The sequence below is a fragment of the Anguilla anguilla genome, chromosome 14, assembly GCF_013347855.1.
Source record: "Anguilla anguilla isolate fAngAng1 chromosome 14, fAngAng1.pri, whole genome shotgun sequence".
Classification (NCBI taxonomy): domain Eukaryota; kingdom Metazoa; phylum Chordata; class Actinopteri; order Anguilliformes; family Anguillidae; genus Anguilla; species Anguilla anguilla.
This window is the reverse complement of record NC_049214.1, coordinates 15,538,002-15,550,060: the sequence shown is the minus strand read 5'-3', so window position 1 is coordinate 15,550,060 and position 12,059 is coordinate 15,538,002. Positions and strand designations below refer to the sequence as shown.

Genomic DNA, 12,059 nt, shown 5'->3' with positions numbered 1-12,059 from the left:
CAACACATCTATGACATGGGCTATGTTTTAGCCTTTGCTAAAAACAAAATAGGATCCAAAGGGTTGGGTCCAAGAAATGCATCATTGCAGAAAAGTGACATCATATGTCGTCCAGATGGGCAATCCAGCTGAACTGACCTACTTTTTCTTGGGACAGTTTACTTCATTTTAAGCTCTTTTGTTTGCCATGAATACACTACGGCAGAGTCCGTGCAGCAAAAACAGCTTTTTAAAAAAATTGTGTGTAACAGGGACAAACTCAGATATCAACAGATTGCTGCAGGTCCCTGTTCAATGTGAAGTAGCATTGTCAGTAGTGGGCGTTAGTTGATCTCTGTTTTATAAAGTGCACTCTCATGCTATTTTCTTTCTATGCAGCATGAATTAAAACGATACATAGTGCTCCAGATGATGGTAGAGATGATCCAAACCCAGTCATAATGGTAGGTCACTTTCATTGGTTACTGTATGTGAACAAAATTTCTGACAATTCTGCACAGTCGTTAACACCAACAACTGAAGAATATTGTGGGGAAATAATATTGCATACTGTTCTTTGTTTTCTGACACAAGCATTTAAATATTCAAAGATGGGCTGAACTGTTGCGCATGTTTGTTGTCAACTAGCTTAGCTCCGTGGAGCATTATTTATACACGGCTGTTCCTGCTAGGCTCCGGTCTAAATCCCATGGGTCTCTGTGATGGAAGGAGGGAGCCTTGATATCTTTACAAGTTCCCTGTTTTACAACTGTGCTGGGAGACTGTGTACTTTTCTGTGAAAATCCGCTGAGATGTTTTCTCCATCAGTGGGTTCAGCAGCCTTGGCCAGGAAAACGAGATGCAAAGGGAGTAAGCCACCCCTTGCAGGCCTCTAGCTCTTTGCTATCAGCCTGCTATAGTGAAATATCCCCTCAATGGGATGGAACTGCCCATATTTGGGGAGGGATGACTGCTGATCCTAGGAAAAGCTGACAGCTGGATTAACAAATCACGTGGTTACCTTAAGGCTGGTCTTAGTGGCTAAGAAACATTTTGAATGGGAATACAAACAACTATATACAAACTACAACAAATTATATATATATATATATAGTGTGTGGGTGTGTGTGTGTATACACACACACACACACACACACATACATATACATGTATACAGAGAGAGAGAGAGAGAGAGAGAGAGAGAGAGAGAGAGTAATTTTAATTAACAAAATTTATTGCATACTGCACACTCTGAAAGATGAGGTTTACATAAATATTCTATTAGGCAAATTTCTTTTATTTATCTATCCAACTAGCTAGATAGCTTTGTCAACTAGCTAGTTGGCTGGTTAGGCCGGTCCAGTCAGTGACACAATTCTCCTTTCAGAAAAATTTGTTCATAGAGATTGAAGCTAACAGAGACTACAGAGAAGTTGATATGATGACAAAGAAGAGTCAACATTCCCCACAGACATAGAATGTGGTGGAGTTTCAAAAGCAATCACACAATAAACCTGAATCTAGTGTCATCGCAATTTTTTAAACCTTGTATGTACTATACATTTAATTTTTAAACAGTCTTGTAAAATGTGTTAAACATACTTTATTTTAAATTACATGGCCATGGCATTCATCTTACCCGATCGTTTATTCTTTATCGCCCCCTAGTGAGTTGTCCGTGAAATCTTTTATTTATTTATTTTATTTTTTTAAAAACAGGCTTCTATTTTGTATTTGCGAAATGTATTTCATCCCATTTAAAATCCGTACTTAACCTCTTGTTAATTTGATGCACACCGAATTTAAACATATTTAAAAGTTATTTTTGCTTATGGAAATACACGATGATCTAATACAGTATGACACGAGGAAATGCATTAAGACACTCAGATATATACTTGAAACGTGTTGCACAAATGAATATCGTGGTTGAAACGGTCATTTTCTGCAAATAATGGGTTTGCAACAAATTTAAGCTTGTATTTCAACATAAAATATACACAAAACAACATTAAGCATAAGAATCGTTGCCGAACCCCGTAGTTTTAATTTAACATTGAGTAATGCAATGAAAAAAAAAAAATATATATATATATATATATATATACAGAATTTTACCATTTGAATAAAACAAAAATTGGTTAGAGATGCCGCGAAGTAAGCGGCAATGCCTTAACCATATGTGTGTTGAAGGTCACTAGGACCTCTTCCATCCTTGTCAAGGGGAGTGCTAACCTTCTCTCCTTTCATACAACACGATACTAATCGGCAACATGAGTCCTATTTAAGCGGCAATGACGGTTCGCATGTCTGCTTCATGGTTTGTTTAAGAAACCACTAGGCTTTCATATTAAACATCATGCAGTTTCTTGTATCGCGATTATTTAGTACATCTCTCTGTATTATCTATCTGTATCAGTATTTATCAAGTATTTAGCTTCATTTAAATAACCAAAAACCGACAGAAACACAAGTATTATTTCGTATTCTCGTCTTATTTGAATATAGCAGCCCTTGTAACCAATCACTACGCTCTCTCGGTCTCACGTGACTTCAGCTACGTCAATCCGGAAATAGAAATGGTTGAACAAATAGCCTGGATGCTAAAGTTCGTGGGTTTCTGAATGTGTGCTTCAGAAAAAATAAACGTTTATTGTATTGTAACCAAGCGTAGCTGGACAATTACAAGATCATTCATTTCCATGAAGTTGAAGGTTTGTACGTGAAAATTATGCCATTTGTAACTAGCGTGCTAGCTAACGTGCAGTACTCAAACTTTCTCCACACTAGGCGTGTGATTGTTTAGTTCCGAAGATGCCTGAAAACAAAGATAGCTAAATCAGAATCGTGTTTTTGTATTGTGGCGAATGTCCATGTTTTGATTCCAGAATCCATCCCCGGTGTAGCTCACTGGTTCATTCACGCAGCTAAATCGGAGAAGGGTGTTCTCAGTAACGTTAATATTTCAACGCTTTTCAATTCGATGTTGCACTTCACAAGAATCCCTTCAGGTTACATTTTTATTATATTTTTGAAACAAAATTAAATACCTATAATTGAATTCTATCTTTGGGTTTTCCCCAATCATCAGTAATGGTGAATGAGCAAAGACCTAAAGTTAACCAGATTTTTCAAATGCTTTGAGAAAGAATCTACCTATTTTATTTATGAACTTACTTTGTGCTCAGTGCTGACACATTTGGATTTAGTTTTATTTATATCATTTATTTTTTTTAATACCCACTAGATGGCAACAGAAGACCAAAAATATTGTCCTTGAAATAGAAAACGATGCAGTTGCGTCTGTGTATATGGGCCCAACTTACAGTACGAGACGCTCTCTCTCTCGCGCGCACACACACAATATAATATTCTAATTGTGCATTTGTGTGTCATAACAATAACAACCTGTTAACATTTTCTTAAAAAAAAAAGGGGGGGTGGGGTTACATTATGCTGTTCAGTAGCAAAGATTGTTGAAGCTGTTAATCATACTGCTTTTTGAAAAGATCATGCCGATTATGCCTTTGATCCTTACATTCGGCACTTTGCATACATACACTTACATGCAAAAGTATTTGGTCAGTGACACAACAGCAATAATCAACTGCAGACCTTTTGTTAGCTTTCTTATGCCTGAACTAATATTGCAAAGGCACACAGCTCGACAAGAAACAACCCAATTGTCCAATTACTTTTGCTTCCATAAAATTACAAAAAGGGTTGTAATTCTTCAAACGGATCACTCGATGTGGATGTAAATCAGTCTGCACTTTAACTTCATGTTCATTGTTTTATTTAAAACTCAGTGTGCTGGAGTACAGAGCCAAAGCAACTAAAATTGTCACTGCCCCCCCCCCCCCCCCCCCAAATTGCATTTGGGGGGGGGGGGGGGGGGGGTTGAAGTAGGCTACTATTGAAAATGTTTGTCTTGACAGTGTTTCTTTCCTCTTTTGAATATTAAAGACACTGGTATTTCTCCGGTAACTTGGTCAGACAAAATAGGCAAGTAGGCCTACAAGCATGATGCAATGCCATGTCTGTCACTTAGACCAATAAAAAGTAATATCCCTTATTTGCATGGCATTAAAGTAATGCAGTTTTACTTGTGCAGGGAATAATGCAGTGAGCACAACTTGTTATAAATATAATTTTGAAACATCCGTTTACCCACATTCTTCTACAATGGTCGATCGTTTGAAATACTTCGTGTAAGCAATTAGGTAATGCTATAAATAAACAATACACAGTACTCAAACAATAGACAGTGTTTATCTCATTTATGGCATGTACTGCCGCAATAGTAGCACGGACCTCTGCTTCTTCATGAAGCTGTTCATGTAAGATTTTTAGTCTAATTTGACTCATCTTGCTACCTTGGTTTTCCTGTTGATTGAATCACGTAGGCTAAATACACAGTTTAACAGGTAATATCTCCGATGTCTCCCTTCTATTTGCGTTAACGTCGGATATTTGTTTTAACAAGTTTCCGATACCAAGGGGACAGCTGATCTCTGTTTATACAGGTAGCACAACAGCTTATCCAGCCGTGGGCATGCTGTTGTTGTACCTGTCTGTTCATATTCACATAGACTACCGTAGATAGGCTACTGTTCTCATCAATATACAGTATTATTTTTGTAATTATTTTCGGTGGACAATGCAAAACTTTTAACGCGTAACTATACTTTTAAAAGCGCTTCTCATGGAAATAATCCTTGCAAGCAGACAACGAAACGTTTTCTGAGATACAGCTAACGGTGCTTGCTGTGCCAGCTTTATGCATCAGACCAAGGAGGCTTATATAAATACGAACCTTGAGGAGAACGTATTTTTCCATCGCCAATGCACCGTCCACGGGTCCAGAATAAAATGAATAGACGCCATACCAAGGTCAGTAGTGTACTGTTCTCCCAATGAAAATTTATTTGTTCAAACTTTCCTTTGTAGAATGCAGAATTTAAGAAGAATGCTCGTGCAGCAGTGTTCCTTGACACAGTAGCCTGAGCCCAACTTCTAAATTTTGATTATTAGCATTAAGACAACTCTCTGCTGTAACTGTAAACTATGACAGTGGGATGAAGTAACAAATGGTTAATTCACTTAAATTCATTACTAATCTGAGTAAAACACATTTTCAATGGCCAAAATGCCAAGTTACACCCTCAGAGCACTGTCTGTAAGTCATTAATTAAAACTAGGCCTGCTTTTAAAAGTAGCTACTGATATAAAAATTGGGCCATGTTACAAAAAACAATATTGGCTATCATAACTCACACAAATTAAACAAACTGTATTCCAAAGAAGTGCTACCCAGTGTCCTAAATTATTTCAAGTAACTTGGCCCTGTGTTTTTTCATCTTACCATCTGAAGAGAATGTGGTCATTCATTTCCTTCAAGAAGAAGAAGAAATAAAAACATGAAATCCCTTAACTTTGGGGTTTTATTGTGTGGATGTGTGAAGTTGTTTATCAATTGTTTGTTGATATGAGGTCAGATGTTAATGTTTTTAGGGCTGAGGGTCTGTGGTCATTTCTGTAGGAAATCCTGAAAAGTGGCCTACTGTCAGTGCTGTATATAAAATAACAATTGTAGTACAATTAATATTTTCTAGAAATCAGATGTGTCTGGTAATGTGCCCCCTACTGGTAAGGTTTGGGTGATTAACTGAAGTTTTAACAGTTAGCATACTGCACAAAGGGTTTGTAATTAAGAAAAGTTTGGGAAACAGATGAGAAGAAAGGAAACCTCTTTGGCATTTAGACTCCATTATTAGTGTTGCGCCTGATTGAAATCAAGCGCACCTTATATTAACATTGAATCAGGCTATGGCCTCACAGGAGCTGAGTGGGCAGTGTATTGTTGCCTTATCACCTGTTTGGAAAGAGGAGGGGCAGGACAAGTAGAGGTCATATTTCCATTCAGACTTTCACCTGGAGGCCTGAAAGCCAATAGTGTTATCTGGTGATTAGGGGTCTAGACTTGGTATCTTGCAACCATTGGTGCTTTAATCCAGGAGATGCGAGCGCTGTGCACACAAGCTGTCAATTTCTTACGTCATTGTCCAGCTGTGCACAGTTTTACTATGTAAAATGTAAGCTTTTTAAGGGTGCTTAAGGTGATGGCATTACTTAGGCAAATGGATAATGGCACTGAGTTGGCTAGTATGCCATCCTGCCAAGTTACGGGTTGGTGGGGAGGTATGCCCCTAGTGCTGAGCGATTAGTGTTTTTTGAGTTCGGTTCAATGTCGATTCGTTTTGGAATTTAATCACAGTTTGTTTTTTTGAAATATGAAAGTACCATGAAATAATTACATTTGAAACTCTTTTAAAGTATTTTTTAGTGACATGTTAAACACTAATAGCTTTAAAACTTGCTGTTTTCACAGGCTCCATTGCTGTGACTGCATATTAGGCTACAGCAAATCATCTGCATAAATAATTATCACTTTGATCTTTAAAAATATGTGAATTTCAAGTATGTATATTTAAAAAAGTATTTGTTTACATCATAATTTACTCTCTTTTCATGCCCTGTTGGCCCTGGAAGTAAAGAGATTTTCTCTTTGGCAGGTGAAGAATATTACCATAGTTTTCAGTTTCCTCATTCCTGCTAATGCTAATTCCTGTTAAGTTAACTAGTAACGCTGACAAAATCATTAGACCAATTTCGAGGCAAATATAACATTGTTATGGAATATATGTGTGTTGATGGTTACAGTCGCACTGTAGGCCTACCTCTTCGGTCCAGCTCGATCCTTCTCATCCCTGTGAACAACGAAGTTCTGCGTTTCCAAACTGTCACGTCGACTGCGCGTCTGCGGGCGCAATGGATTATGGTCACTGAAGTTATTGCAATGCTTATTTTTGTCCGAACTGTGTTGAGCAGCTGCCTTTTAAAAACTACAACTTAAAAACTACTACACGAAGCTAGAGAAAAACACCGCATATCCACAGAATTAAGACAGTTCAAATAATTGAAACAACATCGAGCGATTCATTAATTAAATTCCGAAAAACACAGAGATGTCGGTTAATCACTCAACACTGCATGCCGTATACCAACATCACCGGTTGTTTTGCACTGTTTTCAGGTCTCCTTCAGAAATAACCGCAATGGCTACAGATTCTCAACCCTTAAGAACATTAAGCTCTGTACCTTCTGATCTCATGCAAACCGACCCAAAACCTGTGTGGTTTTGCGTTTTTTCTTTCTTTTTCCTGCCGATTAGGCTACTTCATCACAAATGCTCCAGTTACGCAATACAATAATTTTTCTCATTGCACATTTAGCTACATTCGCCAATAACAATATAAGATGCACACACAAAATTGACATATAAGAAAGTACACTCATTTTTTAAAACCGTGGTCGCAGTCTTTGATTTGTTTGAAACTCATTCTCTATCATTTTTCGTGTATAATATCGTTTACTGACTAGGGATGAGTAGGCCCATCTTTTAGATTTTGACCATGCCCATGCTCTTTTGACAACTTTTGAAATGGTACGGTGCCTGAAGGTAGTCTAGCTGCCTTCTTTAATATCAGGAGCAACGGCAACATTAATTAATGTCTTTTTGTTGTTGTTTTGCAAAGGCGTGTTCCATTGTTTAAATCCTTTTGGGTAAAATACAACAAAACTTTAGACAGTTTCGGTTTTTGCCTTTGGGGCGAGTTTAACATTAGATAGCTAGCTAAAGGTACCCCTCGGAGCCGAGGTCCAATCAGGGAATCACTGACACGCGAATCCAGTAGCCTAACCTACCGGTAAATTTATCCCATCAATTTCTCAGACCAGGGCAGCATGGTGGTGCAGGGGGTAGCACTGTCGCCTCACAGCAAGAAGGTCCTCTGTTCTGGGTCCGGCCTGGCCTTACTGTGTGGAGTTTGCATGTGTGGGAGTTTCCACAGGCACAGTCCAGTCAACTGAAATTCGTAACACAACGCAAGCACACGCTGCAGTTTCAAGCGCCACAGCATTATAGCAGGTAAGAAAAGGATGAAGCCGTCTTCTTCTGAGCTTTCTTCCGCTCAGTTTCTTGCAACTGCCCTAGATCACCCTCTCGAGGTCTCAGGTTTATTACCTACACGGACATAAGAGCGCACGTTGAGTATTTTTGCCGTGCGTCGGCCTTGCGTTGTTATTTGCTTTCGCGTACTTGCGTAGAGTATTTTTCCGGCCTTGAGTAGGTTTTGACATTTGTGACTTTATTTCCAAAAACCAAGTGGAATTGTATGCCCACCTGTATTGGTTACAAGAAACGTTAAAATTGTTGTTCATATATCTGGGAAAAATGAAAACCCCAGTTTTAGATTTAAAACACCATTAACCATCAGATAATGAAAGCAAAATTCCCTGCCTAAAATGGACCACAATTGTCGTGTCACAATTATTGTGTCGCCATCAGGACTGCTCTGCCCCATATAAAATGCAGTGCCAAAGTTTACTGTCACGTAAAATATAAGTGAAATTGTATCCTCCTGTGTCCTCATACTAGGACATTAACTGCTGGCTTCCCTGAGCTCTGTACATTATTGGTGGTTGCATCCAGCTTGAAAAGATGGATTTCAGATTAAACCCTCTCTTTGTCTCCAACAAATTTAGGAAATTTTGATCAATATATCAAGGGACATTGCCAAATCTGGAAGTGTTTTTTGGCTAATGTGTGTGAATGCTGTGTCAATCAAAACGTAATCGTAAACTAATAGATAGCATAGTTTTGGTATAGAATGCATGTTTGCTGGGATTGCTAGCCAGGCAAAAGTGCAGACCATCCCCCAAGTGGGTTTAAACCTAAAAGGGTGTTACATTTATGCCGCAAATGGCCAAAAGTACTAGAGTATGCAACTAGGGGAGACCAGGGCTGGTTGGTACCGGAGTTGGTTGTCACGCTGCTATTTTATTATTATGTAAATACATTTTTTTTTTGTATTTTATTTATTATTATTATTATTATTATTATTATTATTATTATTATTATTTGCATGTAAATTTAGTCTACATTGATTTTAACATTTTAATAGCTTTAATATTAAGGGTCCAAGCAGTGAGTTAGGTCAAAATGTGGCCAAAGGTACTAAAAAAATGCCAATAATTCCAAAGCAACCAGGTTTTACAGAGCATTGTGCAATTTTTGGGAAAAGAAAATCACTAAAATGTGTCATTCCGTTTGGCTACAGCTTATAAAGAAGAAAGTAAGCTAACGGAATGACAAGGAATATTTTCTACATGCAGTGATATATGAATGTGCGTGTACATACTAGTGTATTTTAAAGCTTCATTTTTGTTGGTTCTTTGTTAATTGCAAAAAATCCATTAAGCTTACTATATTCTGTGAACATTTTTTTTTCATTAATTTATTTGTTTTGAAAGGTTGACTACCATGCCCAGATCTCTTTACTGATGTTATTCTGGAATCAGTGGCACAGGATTGCTCTTGTCAGAATCATTGTTGTGTGTTACCGTTTTAGCTGATATGAGGCTCATGTGTGCTGCCCCTTTTCTCCCCCAGCAGCTCAGGGAAAAACACATGGGTCCTAAGGTGCCTCAGTTTCTATTACCATGCAACCCATTACAGTAATGAGATTAATTATCAGGGTTAATTAAGGTGCCCATGTCACAAAGGTATTCATTGATTGATGGATTAGAAGACCTACAGGATCCCAGCAGTCCAACAGCATGATTAGATTACAACTATGGATGTTTATTTACGGTCATGATATTGCAGGTAAATGCTGCTGCTGTTGAAAAAATTCTGTTGCAATCAATTGCTTACAAAGGGCAGATTTTCAAAATACGGGGTGTGACTGCGTAGTCCTTTTGCGTACACACATACGTACAGACACACACAGAGTCACGTACATCTGTGTTCACATGCACACGCAGGCACATGCATGCATACAAGGACACAAAAAAGCACACCCCCACACAGACAAAAAAAAAAGACACACACACATGCGCACACACACAATCACCAGTCTCCATAAGCCCATTATCATTGTACCGTAATTTACGTCAGATTTCCCTGTTGTGCTCCTGTGGGAGAGTCTAGCACAGTGCAGCCCTTATAAATCACCTGCTCAGCCCCCTCCCTCCCTCTGCTCCCTGCTCACATCCCCCCACCCCCCCACCACACTACCAGCACTGGCTCTCTGGAGGTCTAAGATGCAGCCTGGGGCTGGGAAATCCTATTACCTCTCGAATAGGAGTCAAGGGGAAGGTCACATTAATTACCGCAGAACCCTGAACCGTATGTGCCCAGGATGAAACCAGGCCAGCACTCCATGCCCGCACCCACCAGGCAAAAAGGAACTGGAAGCTGTAGAAAGACTTCACTCAAGATGGCAGTATTTGAACTGGAGGGCCGAGACCATGTCAGTTATTCATCCATCAAGTGAGATGCCATGTAAATAGACTTAGGGGAGCATTTTGTCTAACTACTAATGCATCTTGTCTTTAACTTTGAGAAATGAATTTATAAAAGGGCCAATTCTACCTCTTCCTATAATGCAATGTAACACTTGTTTAAATCTATGGATCTACTGTACACCAGTTCATTTGAATGTACTTTTTGATTCAAGATCTGGAGAAATATGACTTGCATGATGTCAGATGGTTAAATAGGGGGCCTATGCTATGTAGTGCCTTGATATACTGGAAAGGCACTACGTAGTTCTAAGATATTACGTAAAATGAAATATTCAATCATTACTAATGTAATTACAATTTACAGGACCAGCAATATTAATGATTTAATTTGTAAGTATAAGGTAGAACCCTGTGAAAGATCAAACATGCAGTGGCTAATGACAAATGGATGGGCTCAAGCTTTTGTTTAATTCTGGCTATTCTGGAAGTTGGTGAAAATGTGTATGTGATTACAAAAGAAAATAAAGCATGCACGCTCTCATAATGTCATACCCTCATGGTCATAGGTTGCTCCAGAGTCAAAGTAATTTCGCGAAGGCAGCCTTGTGTCAACTGGGAAGCGGGTAAAGGCAGTCTGACTGTGGGGGGGCTTCCCCCTCTGCCATGGTGCCATAATACAAATTACCTTTCTGCAGAGGGTCTGTGCAGAGGGAGTGCGCCGGACGGAGCGAGGCCCACAGCGGTAATGTAAAGGCATCTATGCGGGCCACGTCCACGCCGCCGCGTCCGCGCGGCTGGCCGAGCCGCCCACCCCAGCCCCCGAAACGTGGAAGCGGGAGGGCCCCCTGGGACCGGGGCTGTGCCGGGCCTGGCGCACCGCTCATTACTCTTACATTAAAACCAGTCACGAGGAAAATTGCTACGGACCCCCACACCACCTGGACCAGTCCATCCGCCCGCCCACCCACCCACCCCCCATGTCCAACCCCGCCGCGGCAGCGTGCACCAGAGCAGACAGAAGTGGAGACGGTGGCGCCGTGCCACTTCCTTAAGCTCCTGTGTGTCATGAGGACGGTTCAGTTTAAGCAAGGCCAGCGTATGCATTCACATAAGAGACCCACGCATATGTAAAGCCAGGCTCATGTCACTACCGCGCACACTCATGTTTCAAAAGAGTAGGAAGCTAAATCATGAAAAGATTGGGACATGTTGATCTAAGATGTAGCTAAAACATTTTTTTTTTATTATTATTATTTCTGTTATTCACATTGAAACAGTAAAAACAGTAACATGTATGTCCCTTGTGCTGACATTCTGTATCTCGGACAACACTGTAATCCTGTCCTTGTTCAGATATCCCACAATAAATATGACTCCAACGAAAAATGTATCTCTCTGCTGACTTTCATACAGAGTACAAAATCTAGGTGCAAAAAGTCTTTGTCAGATGTGGAGATTAGAGTACATTGAATCCCATTTCATTGTCTATTGTGTTATTGAAATAAATTGTCTGACATGCACATAAAATGGCAATATGTGACCCTGAATATGTGCTACAACAAAGGAGCTCCCATTCCATTTTGTTTTTATTCCCTGACATTATCTCCAGTCCCTCAAATCACTGGTCTTTACACACATTCTCCCCCCCCCCCCCCCCCGTTTCAGAATTGACCAATAGATGGCGATGTGGGGTATTTTTCACAGACGCT

At 39.6% G+C, this 12,059-nt stretch overlaps 2 long non-coding RNA genes and 1 other non-coding gene across 3 annotated transcripts in view; 1 reads left to right on the top strand and 2 right to left on the bottom strand.

The window, feature by feature from the left end:
* The window catches only part of LOC118212285, a 35,003-nt gene extending 27,168 nt beyond the window's left edge, over positions 1 to 7,835 (bottom strand). Inside the window, exons 1-2 of the long non-coding RNA XR_004762195.1 lie at positions 7,747 to 7,835; positions 6,720 to 6,799 (exon numbers count right to left, since the gene is read on the bottom strand). This is a non-coding gene — a long non-coding RNA (uncharacterized LOC118212285). The remainder of the gene's footprint in view (positions 1 to 6,719; positions 6,800 to 7,746) is intronic.
* On the bottom strand, positions 2,109 to 2,236 carry LOC118213498. Its single transcript, XR_004762447.1, has one exon. It is a non-coding gene; the product is annotated as a U6atac minor spliceosomal RNA (small nuclear RNA).
* On the top strand, positions 2,574 to 11,994 carry LOC118212284. Its single transcript, XR_004762194.1, has 3 exons — positions 2,574 to 2,693; positions 7,775 to 7,969; positions 11,046 to 11,994. It is a non-coding gene; the product is annotated as an uncharacterized LOC118212284 (long non-coding RNA).
* The last annotated feature ends 65 nt before the right edge of the window (positions 11,995 to 12,059 follow it).